The sequence below is a fragment of the Cyanistes caeruleus genome, chromosome 2, assembly GCF_971803275.1.
Source record: "Cyanistes caeruleus chromosome 2, bCyaCae1.hap1.1, whole genome shotgun sequence".
NCBI lineage: Eukaryota > Metazoa > Chordata > Aves > Passeriformes > Paridae > Cyanistes > Cyanistes caeruleus.
The window spans coordinates 79,409,749-79,422,348 of NC_141702.1; positions in this window are offsets into that span (position 1 = coordinate 79,409,749).

The window sequence follows — 12,600 nt, forward strand, 5'->3', positions numbered from 1 at the left end:
TGAGTTCACTCTGTGTTATTCTCTTTAAAAATATTACCCTATTTTTCTGTGCTTTATTGACTGTATATCCCTGCATAGATGGCATGGACCAAAACCTCTTGAAAGCTTCTCCACAATATTTTCAAACCCTTCTAGCACACAGCCACCATGGACAAATCCACTTTTAAAGCAAAGAGTTTCAGAAAAACAGAATGAATGAAAACACAGGTTCAGGATAAAATTTTTACATATGCCATGAGCCAGCCATGGTGTCAGCTTTCATTCCTGCTGTAGAAACACTAGCTGTTGCATCAGACCAGCTTCATTTGTTGGAGTGCTGCAGTGCTCTGCCCTCTTTTTTGTGCTTGGTTTCAATTTTTTTCTTATGTGATAGCTTTGAATGAGAAAAACCCACCACATTTGTTTCATATCCTCTCTCTGGAACTTCATTTTCCAGATAGATCTCACTAAAACACCGAGCTCTTGAAAAACAAAACAAGCCAGCATTTCTGAAAGATGGTAAATTATCAGAGAAAGAGACTATCTCTTTCACCTCCACAGCATCTCCATATGCTTTAAGAATTGTTTTAAAGGTTTAGGTAGATGCTAGAAGAGAAGGGTGAGGATAAATGAGGAAAATGGAGATGTGCTGAGCTGTCTCTGAAACATCACAGTGGCAGGGAGTACCAGTTTTGATCTCAGCCATTGCCTGCAAAGAAACAAATCGGGGCTCGCGTTCATGCGCAGGCATCAACAGTTGCTGTTAGCAGAATTACTGCAGGATTCCCTCTCTGGGTTACAAAACTGGGAACCTCTGAGAATGAAATATACTGGGAAATGAGCTAGAAGATTCACATGGAAATTTTTCTAGAATATTTGAGTGAAAAAAAAAAGAAAAATCAGGTCATGCAGCCAGCAGGGAAATTATGTGGAGAACAGAGGGAACAAAGAAGGGCAGAGACTGTAACTTTTATCACTCTTTAGAAAGTAGTGGTATTCTGGTATTCTCAGAATTATTACATCATTGGCATTTACCTGCTTAATTAAGGTACCAACTTATTTATATCTTTGCTTATGGATCTTGGAAGTGCTACTATTTCCTCAGATATAAGGACCAAATCTAAGGACCAAATTTTATACAGATCCCATTGCCACTTCCATTCACAGAAATTATGGACCATGCCTTTGATATAGTTAGCCTTAAAATATCCCTATACAGGAGACATGAAATTACTATTTCTCTTTTCATTTTTGAAATGTAATCAAGTGAAATTTTCTGTTGAGTTTCCAGAAGTTTTAAGTCTACAATTAATAATTTAGGCCTGCAATGATGCCAGCAACCTCTTGCAGAACAGATGTTTGAATCCAGGACCCTGAATTTTTAAGTAACTCCCCTAACTCCTGAGCCATGAAGGCTTTTTATAGTGCTTATGCAAAAGCTCAGAAATCCCAGTAAGGTAAGATATGGCTGGTATTTAGCATTCCTTATGCTGATCAGCTGCACTCACATTTTCTTTCTATGTGTCCTCTCAGTACCACAGGCTACCATATATTTCTTATCAAGTGAGCCAGCCTACTAAGAATCCTAAGAGACTAACATCAAGAAAAGGAGATGAGGCCATGAAAAGGAGAGGCATCTCTAATGAAAAAATCAGTTCTTCAGAGCTCTGTGCAAAATTGTGCATTTAGATCTAATCCTCTACACAGATCTTTTGCTTCCTCCCCCTGAAAAAGCTCTGGTATCAGGACAGTGACCCTGCACATGCAAAAGCAAAGTCCTGGGTTATACAGATTGAGACCTCATGGTAAAGATGGTCTCTGGAGAGGAATGAGGACAACAAGCCATGGACATGGTTCAGCAGAAAATCTAATTCTCTGTGTTAAGCATCTTTAGGAACTGTGCCTCACTCAGCTTAATGCATTTGTCCTTCACATTCATGGGCAGAAGTTTTTAAAAGAAGAAAAATGGAAGACAATGAATGAAAAAAGAATATGCAGGGTACTGGAACAGCTAATCTGTTTTCTCTCTCACTGTATGTACGAGACTTAGAAGAAAACAACATGACTCGACATGAGTTAATTTCCTTTCCATTCTCTTCCTGTTAGAGATTGCAAAATAGTGAATTATAGAGCAGCCTATTCATAGTAGATAAAAATAGTTTTTCATGAAGAGAATACTAAGTGTGTTGAATAGTTTACTATTTAAAAAGATTTAGATATAAAAAAATAATTTTTCATGCAGAGACTGCTAAGAGTGTTGAATAGTTTACTATTTTAAAAGATTTAGATATAACCCTGGAGGTAGTATTTGTACTTGAAGGTAAGAGCAAAAGTAATTAAGGTAACTCCTTTTTTACATTCCAGCCCTTAAGGATAGTTATATGCCATGGCAACCAGCCAGAAGTCAGTGGACTAGATCTAAAGTTTGTAAAATTCAATGGAGAAGTTAATAGGACCAACTCACTTAAAACTTGCTGGTCACCTGACCCAGGATCTACAATGAAAGTACCATATTTACATTTCTTTGTGTATTTGCAAGCATTTTAGCTTTGCTTTCTGCACTGGTACGCCTTAGCTGGTCCAGGTCTGTCTCCTTCTGGGAGGAGATGGTGGTGAGTCTGGCCCACGGGCTTGTTGAATGCAGCCCACTCCAAAACTGGCAGCTGCAGCACTAGTACCCTAGGGAGGAGTGTGCACCTCCCAGGAAAGGCTATACTATTTGCATGATGTTTAAATGTCATTTTCCCAAGGGAGAGGTGTGGCTTGAGCCTCCCTGACAGTGGATGGAGCGCTCAGTTCCCCAGCCAGGCTGCAGGCATTCCCTAGATCATCCCCTCTCCATACCCCAAATCCCAAGTAACTACACTTTGCTCTTGTTTAAAACTCTTTCAGATCCCTCCACCACGCACTTGGCTCCCTCCCTAAGATCTTAAAGAGCTTGTAGCCCTCTCCCAAGCTTTGGAACTGATTGCCTACATAAGCACAGGTCTGAATGGACTTCATTCTGTAATGTGCAAGCCTATATACACCTAGTGCAATACATTGCAACAGAGCCTGCAGAGAAAGAGGAAGCTTTATTTCATCAGTGTGACTTTTGGAGACTCAGACACCAGAAATTAGTGTTATAAACTTGTCAGCAGGTGATGTGTGGCTGCAGAATTATCCCAGCATTACCCCTTGTGTCCTTTGGATGAAACATTAAAGAAGGATGGAAGTTAACTATGCATGAGATGCACTAAAACTATATGCTTAAATAACACCCATCCACTCATTTCTCCTGTTTCATTTCAGGTCACTATTTTCTTCCTGAGTATTTTATTTAAATGCTTGCACTGTGAGTCTTCTGAGCCTTACAGGAGAGAAGCTTTTAAAATCCTTGCAGCTGGATCAAAAAGTGGAAAATGCAACTATTTTAAACTTACATTGAACAAGATCATCAGTTGAAAAGTATGCCAAATAACAGAGAGCATTTCCCTTCTTGGCTTGCTTCAAATCTCCTAGAAGGGTGATTCCATAATGATCTCCCTCCCTTCTCATGTCGCCCACAATAACTCCATGACCTTACATTAATTTACCCTGGAGTGTCTGAGCCCAGTTCACTGAAACAAATGGAAAGCTGCCCTTTTTTCAGAGCTCACAGGAAGAAATTTAGGTGAACACATATCAAGGGACATATGAAGTATTTCTGCCCAATTTTTTTATTGTTTATCTCATTTCAACATGAAATAAACATATAATTTTGTCCACTGGAAAAACAACAATTAATTGGGTAAAGATGAATAATTCTATCGATTTAGCTGGAATATGCAGCAAAATGCCAACCAAATCAGGTTTCTGAGTTTGAAATATTTTCCCTTTAGTAATATTAGATATTTAATAATATAGTTTATAGTTTATAGTTTTTAATAGTATAATAATAATAATATAGATAATATAGTTTCTATATATTCATATTTTCAACTTCCATTGCATTATTGTCAAAAAGATATCATTATAAAAAATGAAAAAAAGTCCTATCAAACCAGGTAGGATATCTTCTCAATTTGACAAAATATTTCTTATGAGATGTTTGAAAAGATATAGAACTTCAGTAAGAAAATTAACCTTAAAAATTAAAAATAAAAGCAGTAAATTAAATTGTATTAATTATCTTTATAATTTTGAGAATTGTGTTGGCAGTATGAGGTCTGATACTGTCTGAAATCAGGCACTTATCTGAATATCTGTAGTTTCCAGGTGTGAGGGAAAATGATCTTAGAATTAACATGTATGGTCTCTGCAGCTTATAAGGCGTGAATCTGGTGTTTTGTGGCACAAATCTCTTCAGCATTTCCTATGAGATACATTCATTTTCCTTCTCAATTACAGTGCAACAATACATTTTTGCTGTGATTTAATATGATTTCATGTAAAAATCAGAATTAAGCAAAGCTGTAAAGGTCAATTCAAGCTGACAACTGTCTCATATTTCTTCCTAGAGAAAATATAAACACATAAATTATATTTAAAGTCATGCTGAATGCCCTGGTGCTGTAGGTTAAGTGTGAAAGGCAAATTTTCCTTGCCAGGGCAGGATCAAGAGATTTTTCAGTGTAAATGAGCATCCATTTAAAACCTCTCTCAGCTGATTGTCAGTCAACAGAATCTGTCAAGAACTTTTCCATAAGGACTGATCGCCACACACACAGATACAGTACAAAACTGATCACAACGGGTGGATTGTTTGGAGCTGTGTGTGGGTTTAGTGCTATTCTGAAGAGGATAAAATGTGGTGTGGAAAAAGAGGAATGATGGTAGTAGCTTGTTTTTTAGCAGAAGTACTGATCTGGTCTGATCTGAAATTAGTACATCCATTAGATGTTTTAGTAATGATGAAATTAGTACATGCATTAGTAAATGCATTAGAACATGCGTTTTTGGGTTTTCTTCTTTATTGAAAGTCTTTCAGAAAAAAAATGTCATCTTGCAGCTGGCGGTAAGAGGGAAATTGATTCTACAGCTATGCAGCCTTTTGTGCCCAGGGGCAGCGTTTTCATATCTCTTAGCACCCATACATCATGGGAGAGATTCTCACCTGCTATAATTGACATAAATCTATAATGTTCCCCTCAGGATGAGCACAGTAGCTCTTTCTCTGCACATTACTGCTTCCTGTGCTATAACAGATCACTGTAGCTAAAGTTATTTGACTGACTTGATTCAATCTGCACAGTACCAGTGTTAATGACAACACACATCGAAACATCCTCGTAAATATTTTCCGGTTTGTCTTCAGAAAAAAAAATGTTGGTTGGTCTCATATTAATTGGACATTATCTTCAAGAATGTTAGATGGATTAAAACAGCTTTCAACCTTTGTAATACAGCCTATCAAATTCAAACACAAGTTTGCTTCTCTATAAACAAACTGCCATCCTGTTTTATGATGATACCTACTCGTACTGTGGGAACAAATGACAACAACATGAGTTGTATTGCTATCTCCTCACAGCTGTCAGGAGCTCATTTTTGAACAGATCCAAACAACAACAGTACAGATTTGCTGGAAATAGTAGAAAAGCGCAACAAAGAAAAAAAAGGAATTTATTCCGTGTTTGGCTACAGGGAAGAAAACCCTACTTATCATTAGTGCTATTTTTCTCTCAATTTTTCTTCTATCCAAGAAAGTGTCAAATTTTCCCATAAGAAATGTCACTCCATTTTCCTTAAACAGGGCCTATCGTCATTTACAAATTAATATAAACTACTGACAGCAAAGTCTACCTTTAATATTGTAGATTATTAATATTATAGAACATGCAGTCCAGCATACAAAGAAAATTATGATTTATGGGAGATATCAAAAGGCTTTTGCTATATTCACAGTTATCAAAGCCAACAGTTTTTTGTCAATATTTTCTTACCCGTTGTTTATCTCAACATTTAATGGTGGAAAATTGTTCCAAAAAAACTTGGAAGGATGTGTGTTGTGTGTGTGTCTGTGGACATTTCATGTATCCACAGGTGTTAGGAGATATTTATGTGGGAAGGACTGTAGATTGGGATATTGTATTAGAAGTTAAGCTATCTGAAGCAAATTGTGGAGTTTTTGTATTTTGGAAGCAGAAGCTCAACTTCTCAACAACTGCCCACAGAAATGAAAATAGGACTGAAAGTAGAAATGTAGGTATAAAAAAATTAATTATATTTTTATCTTACAATTCTGGGGCATAACACCTTCATGCTGCTCTGAGTTTGATATGACAAAAATTCCATTCTAAGTTGTAGCCCTGTAAGTCATAGGGCAAGTTGCTGCTTCATGCTATAATACTGAACAGTTCTGTATTGTTCTACCAGAAACTGACAAGCAGATTTTTAAGTCTGAGTTCTGAAAATAAAGCCAAATGTCTCTGATACTCCTGTAGATACCATTGTATTTTGTCAAAGTCATCAGCCTAAATTCAGCCTCAGAATAAGCTCAACTCAGAAGCATTGTAAGAGAATCAGTTTAGCTTAATGGAATTGAGGTCAGGATAATATTTAGTTTTTGGTGTGTGTGGTACAGCATAAAACTGCAGTTTTTCAAATATGTTTTATTCCTACTTGGCAAATACCTTTACTGTTTCAGAAGTGGGTCCTTATATGTCATAAACTGATACATTTTTTGAGCCAATTAAATGAAATTCTGTTTATTTGCCTAAGCTATGACCCTATTACTTTACTGATTAGAAAGAGTTGCATCCCAAAATGATTTTGACTTAGAAGTTTATAAGTAGAAGATATAGTCCAAGAAAGTGGTGATACAAAATAGGGAATGCTGTTTTCTTCTAATTTAGTTGGTTGCAAAATGAACCCAGGATTCCCACTGAGCAGCAGACTGTAGGTTTTTTATTGGTGTGTCTCCATTGGTGCTTTAGTTCAGAAAAGGTGCACATCTCCCAGAATTCTGCCAGCTAACACATTTTCATTTGAGTAGTTTTAGAGGGCAGACCTTGATTCCATTTGGGTGAGCTAAGCCAGGAAACCTGTTCTGGGAGAGAACCTCAGTAGCACCAACCAGGAATGAGCTTCAGTTCAGGAGCTCAAACTGTTGTTAATATAATGTGCATCTCCCCAAGTCTTTGTAGTGTGGATATGATGAGAATAGCTTCTGATCACATTAATAATGTAATAAAACCATCTAGGCAAGGAAATCACCATAACAAATATTTGATGATTTTTTGTATACTTCTTTGTATATTGAATACTTTGAATTTGTATATTTGAATACTTTGTATTCGTGTATAATAATGCTTTGAAGAATAGTTTCTGAGGTTCCTCATCCCTAGAAATATCAGCAGAGAGAGAGCATGAAGAATTTTTTTCTTATGTATGCCAACAGAATAATGAAAAACTTCTCATAGTGCAATGCAGGTATGAGATATTGTCTGATTTCAGGGCTAGAAATGTCCACCTTCAGAAGATGAAATGCATTTTTTGTGTTTGCTAGATTGCCCTAACACCCATGGGAAACACAAGTTCTGTCTATCAGAGGAGGCATTCCAGTGACAGTACAACCTGCAGTGAACTCAGCTGGCAGAAATTGTTCTTTTCAGCAGAGTTAGGTCTAAGGAACGTGGAGCAGTGCTCCTGTGTTACTGCCCTTGACAGCAACCTCAGCTCTTTCTACAAGATTCCTGCGGGAGTGTGAATTGTCTCCATGGAGTTTTCCATAGGACCCCCATGATCAATCTCATGTTCCTACTAGTGGACACCAAGTAGGATTCAGCCTTCCTAGCCAATCTCAGCAGCATCTCATCCAGCCTTAGCACCTCTCACGCAGCATATTCACAGGTTGGCCATTCTTCAGAGCGACAGAGGTTGCGTACAACCCTAAACCACTAAGCAGTGGAGGCTGCTGCAACAGCCAGCTGTGCCAGGTGCATGGTGACAGGCATGCTTTTCTCACGTGTCTTTGTGACTGAAGTGCCTCTGCTGATGAAAAGTTGCTAAAGCTTGGATATCTAAGAAACATTATGTTGGAAGAGATCACCGGGCTAGGTCTGTGCTTTGACATGCTTATTGCAGGCATTGGATGGGCCCTTGCACCCAGAAGTATTTATACCCAGGAGAAAAGTATTTTTTTACACACCAAAGTATTTATACCCTTGTTTTAATTTAGAAAGCAACTCTGCTACTAGAATTGTAATTCTGGTTGAATTTGCCCCTATCTCCCACTAAGGCTCTGCTAACACATGAAATTTACGAAGCAGTTGCAGTATTTTGAATAAGCAATTCAACAAGAGTAAGAAATTATTGCAAAATACAGCTGCTGCCTTTCCTTTTCAGAGATAGAGTATGCTAATGTGTTTAATCTCAAAGTCTGACAAGGAAATTGGGAAGGAAGAGGATGTAGTAGCCAGTTGAAATGTAAATGTTAATAATGAATGCTCTTTCAGTTTAGCAAACCTAATAGAAACTTCTTTTCATTTTTTCAAATCATTAAAAATACTGCATTTCTACAGCCTGATTGCCAACTATTCTTAAATGGTTCTTTAGCACTTCATTAATAATATTCTATTGTTTAACACTTCATTGTTTGTAATAGGCTTCAGCCATCACTCTATATTTCTTTCCACAAGCCAACTTAATTTTTGGGCCAAAGCAAAGGTTTTGGGGACTGTTGAGAAGACACTATCTGATCCTTATCTCTTTTTAAAATGAGAACAAAGAGGTTTTAAAAGTTCCGTATCAGCTCCAAAAACAAAGAACCTACCACATTCACATAATTCAGCTGACACAAGGACAAAGTAGTAGATGCAATGTCTGAAATAATATAAATTAATTGTAAGCAAAACTAATTAGAAAATCTTATTCCTTATGAAGGCCTCTGCGCTATTCTTTTTTTAAAGATGCTTAAACAAGTGGCTCCAATTTAACACATTTCTGACTTCAATAATCATACAGAAAACTCTTCCCTGAGCCTTTTCTAACAAACTGTTTATTAAACTCAATTTTACAAATTGTGTAGTGCATTTCACCTGTTATTTGGGAAATTCCAGAGGAATGGCAAAGAATGGCATAAAGTTGTAGTTCATGATGAGATTTGTATAACTTAGGCTAGTCCTCTAGATTTTAAATAACTCAAGTTAAGTTAGTTGACTTTGTGGTCTCTGTTACCCGTAGGAGAGACTGAGTAAGATACTGGAAGTAGGTGAAATCAATTGACATTTAGAAATGTCTTTCTTCTCTCCATTGGCTGTCAAGTGAGCCCAGATCACGTTAGAAACCTGGAGATTTTAAATGGCAAGATGGCATAAGATGTATCCTACATAAAGGAATGAAGCAGGAAAGTGAAAACAGACATTCATTGAACCAGTGCTGCAGTTATTCCAACCCTGGTACTCTGCTGTTTCAGGCTCAAAACTGTTATTTACTTCATTTTATTCAAAAATTATTATTATGCAATAAAATCCAACATTCTGTGACCTGAATTAAAAGTGAGGTAAGTACGACTGAAAAAATAAAAGCCATTTAAGGATAAAATGATCAAGAAATCCAGGCCAAGTGCTTTTATTGATTTGAATTTGGATACTCTTTCATCATGTGAATAAATTCAGTGACTCCATAATTTACAGCAATGTATCCAATCTCTCTTCATGCTCACACTGTGGACTCTTCTTCAACCTCACAAAGCAACACATTTAGTAAATGAAAGGATCTCTGATGGTGGCTTTGACAGTTTGATATGTGAATACTCCTTCTAGTCCTATAGGTGAGTTAACATTTTCATCTGCCCTAAAACAGTGAGAAAAATATTCTTTAAGTCATGTACCTGGACAAACATCATCATTTACTTGATAAGACAAGTGTTCAACATATTTTTGTAGAGTTCTAACCCCAGAAGTTGGTCAAGATTCATGAAGGGTTGTAAGACACCTATCACCTGCTGTACTGTCACCTGCCATCAATAAAAGTTTCTAGTTTTCTGGTCAAGGCATATTAACATTGGGGTTGTGCTAGCTGAAGAAAAGTAGAATTCCACAAGAAACTGTTATTTTCTGATTCTAGCACATAATAATGTCCCAATCGCCATTATAGTACCAAAAGGTAATGCAGATACAAAATTACAAGGAAGTTGGAAATTTTAGTAATGAAGTTTAGAAGTAAAACAATCACTGTTTCAAGAGCTTTTAAAATTGTTTAGCTGACATAAAATATTGACCTTATTTTTGTGGTTCCTAGTCATATTCAGAGATGTATTGGTTTAATATAGCTCTGTCAAATCAATTCTCCCTCTAGTAGGATGTAACAAAGTATTTTTATTTAATTTGGACAGATGTTGAGCCATAATATCAAGTAATTATAGTGGCTACATTTATTTGCTACATTATCCAAAATGTTTTGCTCAAGAGTACCTCTGCATGGTAACCCCAAGGAAATAAAATCTCCATGGCAAAAAGAGACAATTTTTTAGGTTTACCATGAACTGATTGTCAGAGAGTTATAACCACCTGCAAAAGTTAAAAACATAAACTAGTTACAGACAGATCCTAAAACCTTAATTTTCAGATCTTTAACATAAACAAAAAAAGAAATAAGGTTTCCAATGCAAGTTTACAATCCTTACTTATCTAGAAATCTTATTTAATCAGTATTTCTGAAACAGCTTTTTTGCACTAAGAAAAATAGAAATAAGAAAATACTGAGTATAAACAATGTGTACTTATAAAACCCCTTCTTTTGAAGTTTTTCACCCTTTTCCACCTGTCTGCCTGTTCATAAATCTTTGTCTGTGGGAATTTCACAGAAGATCAAGTGCCCTTTCTCAGACACTTGGAAGAAGTCTCATACTTTGTTTTGGGAAACAAGGAGGGAAAAAAATCATATAATAAAACTAGAGGATAAATACAGCCTTTCTGAATATAAGTAATCACTACTAACAAAATGAAGCCTTTACAGCCAGTTTTTTGCTGTCTCCACCTGATTTCTACTGCAATTAGATTTCAGATGATTTGTCCCTGGCACAATGGGTCCACAAGGCAGCAACTTCTGCCAAAGGAGCTCAGCATAAGGGTCATTAGGTATTTTAAAATAGTACCTGGGGGCATTCGGTTCAGGAAGACAGAGGGTTCAGATGGGTCTGGTTTGTGAATAGGTGGGCCAAAGGAAAAAGCAGAAACTGCTGAAGGGTCTGAGAGAGGTGGAGGATGCCAGCTGTACACAATAACTTCAGGGTGCCTAAGGGACAAGTGGACATAGTTTTCTTTAATTCTGCCAAAACCTCAAGAGCAGAGGATGCTTTACTAAACATCAGTGGTTGTTACATGACAAGTTCTTCAGCTGAAGTGACAGCAAGTTTTGTTTTGGCCATGAGAGATATTGCGTTTCCCATTCTCTGAGAATGATTGTCACTGTTTATGATATGAACTCCTGACATCTACAGGAAATCTCTTAACTCAGTTTCCTGACTAAATGACCTCACTCTTGCAGGTGAGCCAAAAGAAGTAAACAAGCATGAAAACTGTTTTTACTTGAGACATCTCCACCTTCATGTTTTCTGAAATGGTAAACTATAGGAAGTATCCAGCATATAATAATGAAGATTGGCTTAAAAGGGTACTGAAATGAGGAGAATTAAGATGCATTTCTTTGGTGCTTTCTGAGCAGGTGTGCTCTGGGATTCTGCTAATTTTTGTCTTGAGTGAATTTTAAGTGCTGCCTTTGTGGGTAAGCATGTGCTGTGCCTCATTTCAGGCACAAAATAATACATTCAAAGGTTTTATCCCTGAGATGTTCCCTTACTTTATCAAAATGACACTATATTTTTACTGAAACTCATTTTTACAAAGGTAAAACACCCTTTGATTTCTCATCTTTGTCTTCATATTGGCTGCTTTTTTCTGTATTGGGTTTTTGCCTTTGAATCAAGGAACATAAAACAGCAATTGACATTGGAGAATGACCTTTGAGCTAGCTACATCCTACGGCAGCAAAACAACATGTGCCTCTTTTAAACTTTTTGAGAATCCCTTTTTCCCATTATTGTCTGGTGTATTTCCCATGTCATTCACTATTTGATTTTTTTAATATACATAAGATTAGTTTGTTTGAGTTAGTTATTGCAGAAGGCACAGATTTTCAATGCAATGTTTTCCACATCACCTGCTCAGTGAACACTTTTGCATGTTCTTGATGTAGGCCTTGAAATTACTTCTGTTTCCATTAATTTCATCTCACATCCTTCTGCTGCAGTTCATTGTTTTTACTAAACAATGCGTTTCTAACATATTCCCCTTTAGCACTGCTGTAAGACATGTCAGGAAAGCTCTTTTTTACATTTGACTCCTTGGCTTCTATTCCATTTTGCCTTTCAACAGTGCTTGTATCCTGGAAATAGTCTTCCCTTAGTGTTGCATAAACCTTTTTCCTGTTAGATCCAAGGCATGAAACATGCCTTCTCATTCCATTTTCTCTTATTTTGGTCTCTGCACATTCAGAGTCCTGCTTTCCCCATCACTATATTGGCATTTCACAAGTTCTGGGGAAAAAAAAAAAGCTTTAAAGCATATCCTTAATATATAAGTATAAACATTGGTATATGTCTTATATAAAAAAGAGACTGCTTTATGATGGAATAGCTTTCAGAAAAAATTAGCATTG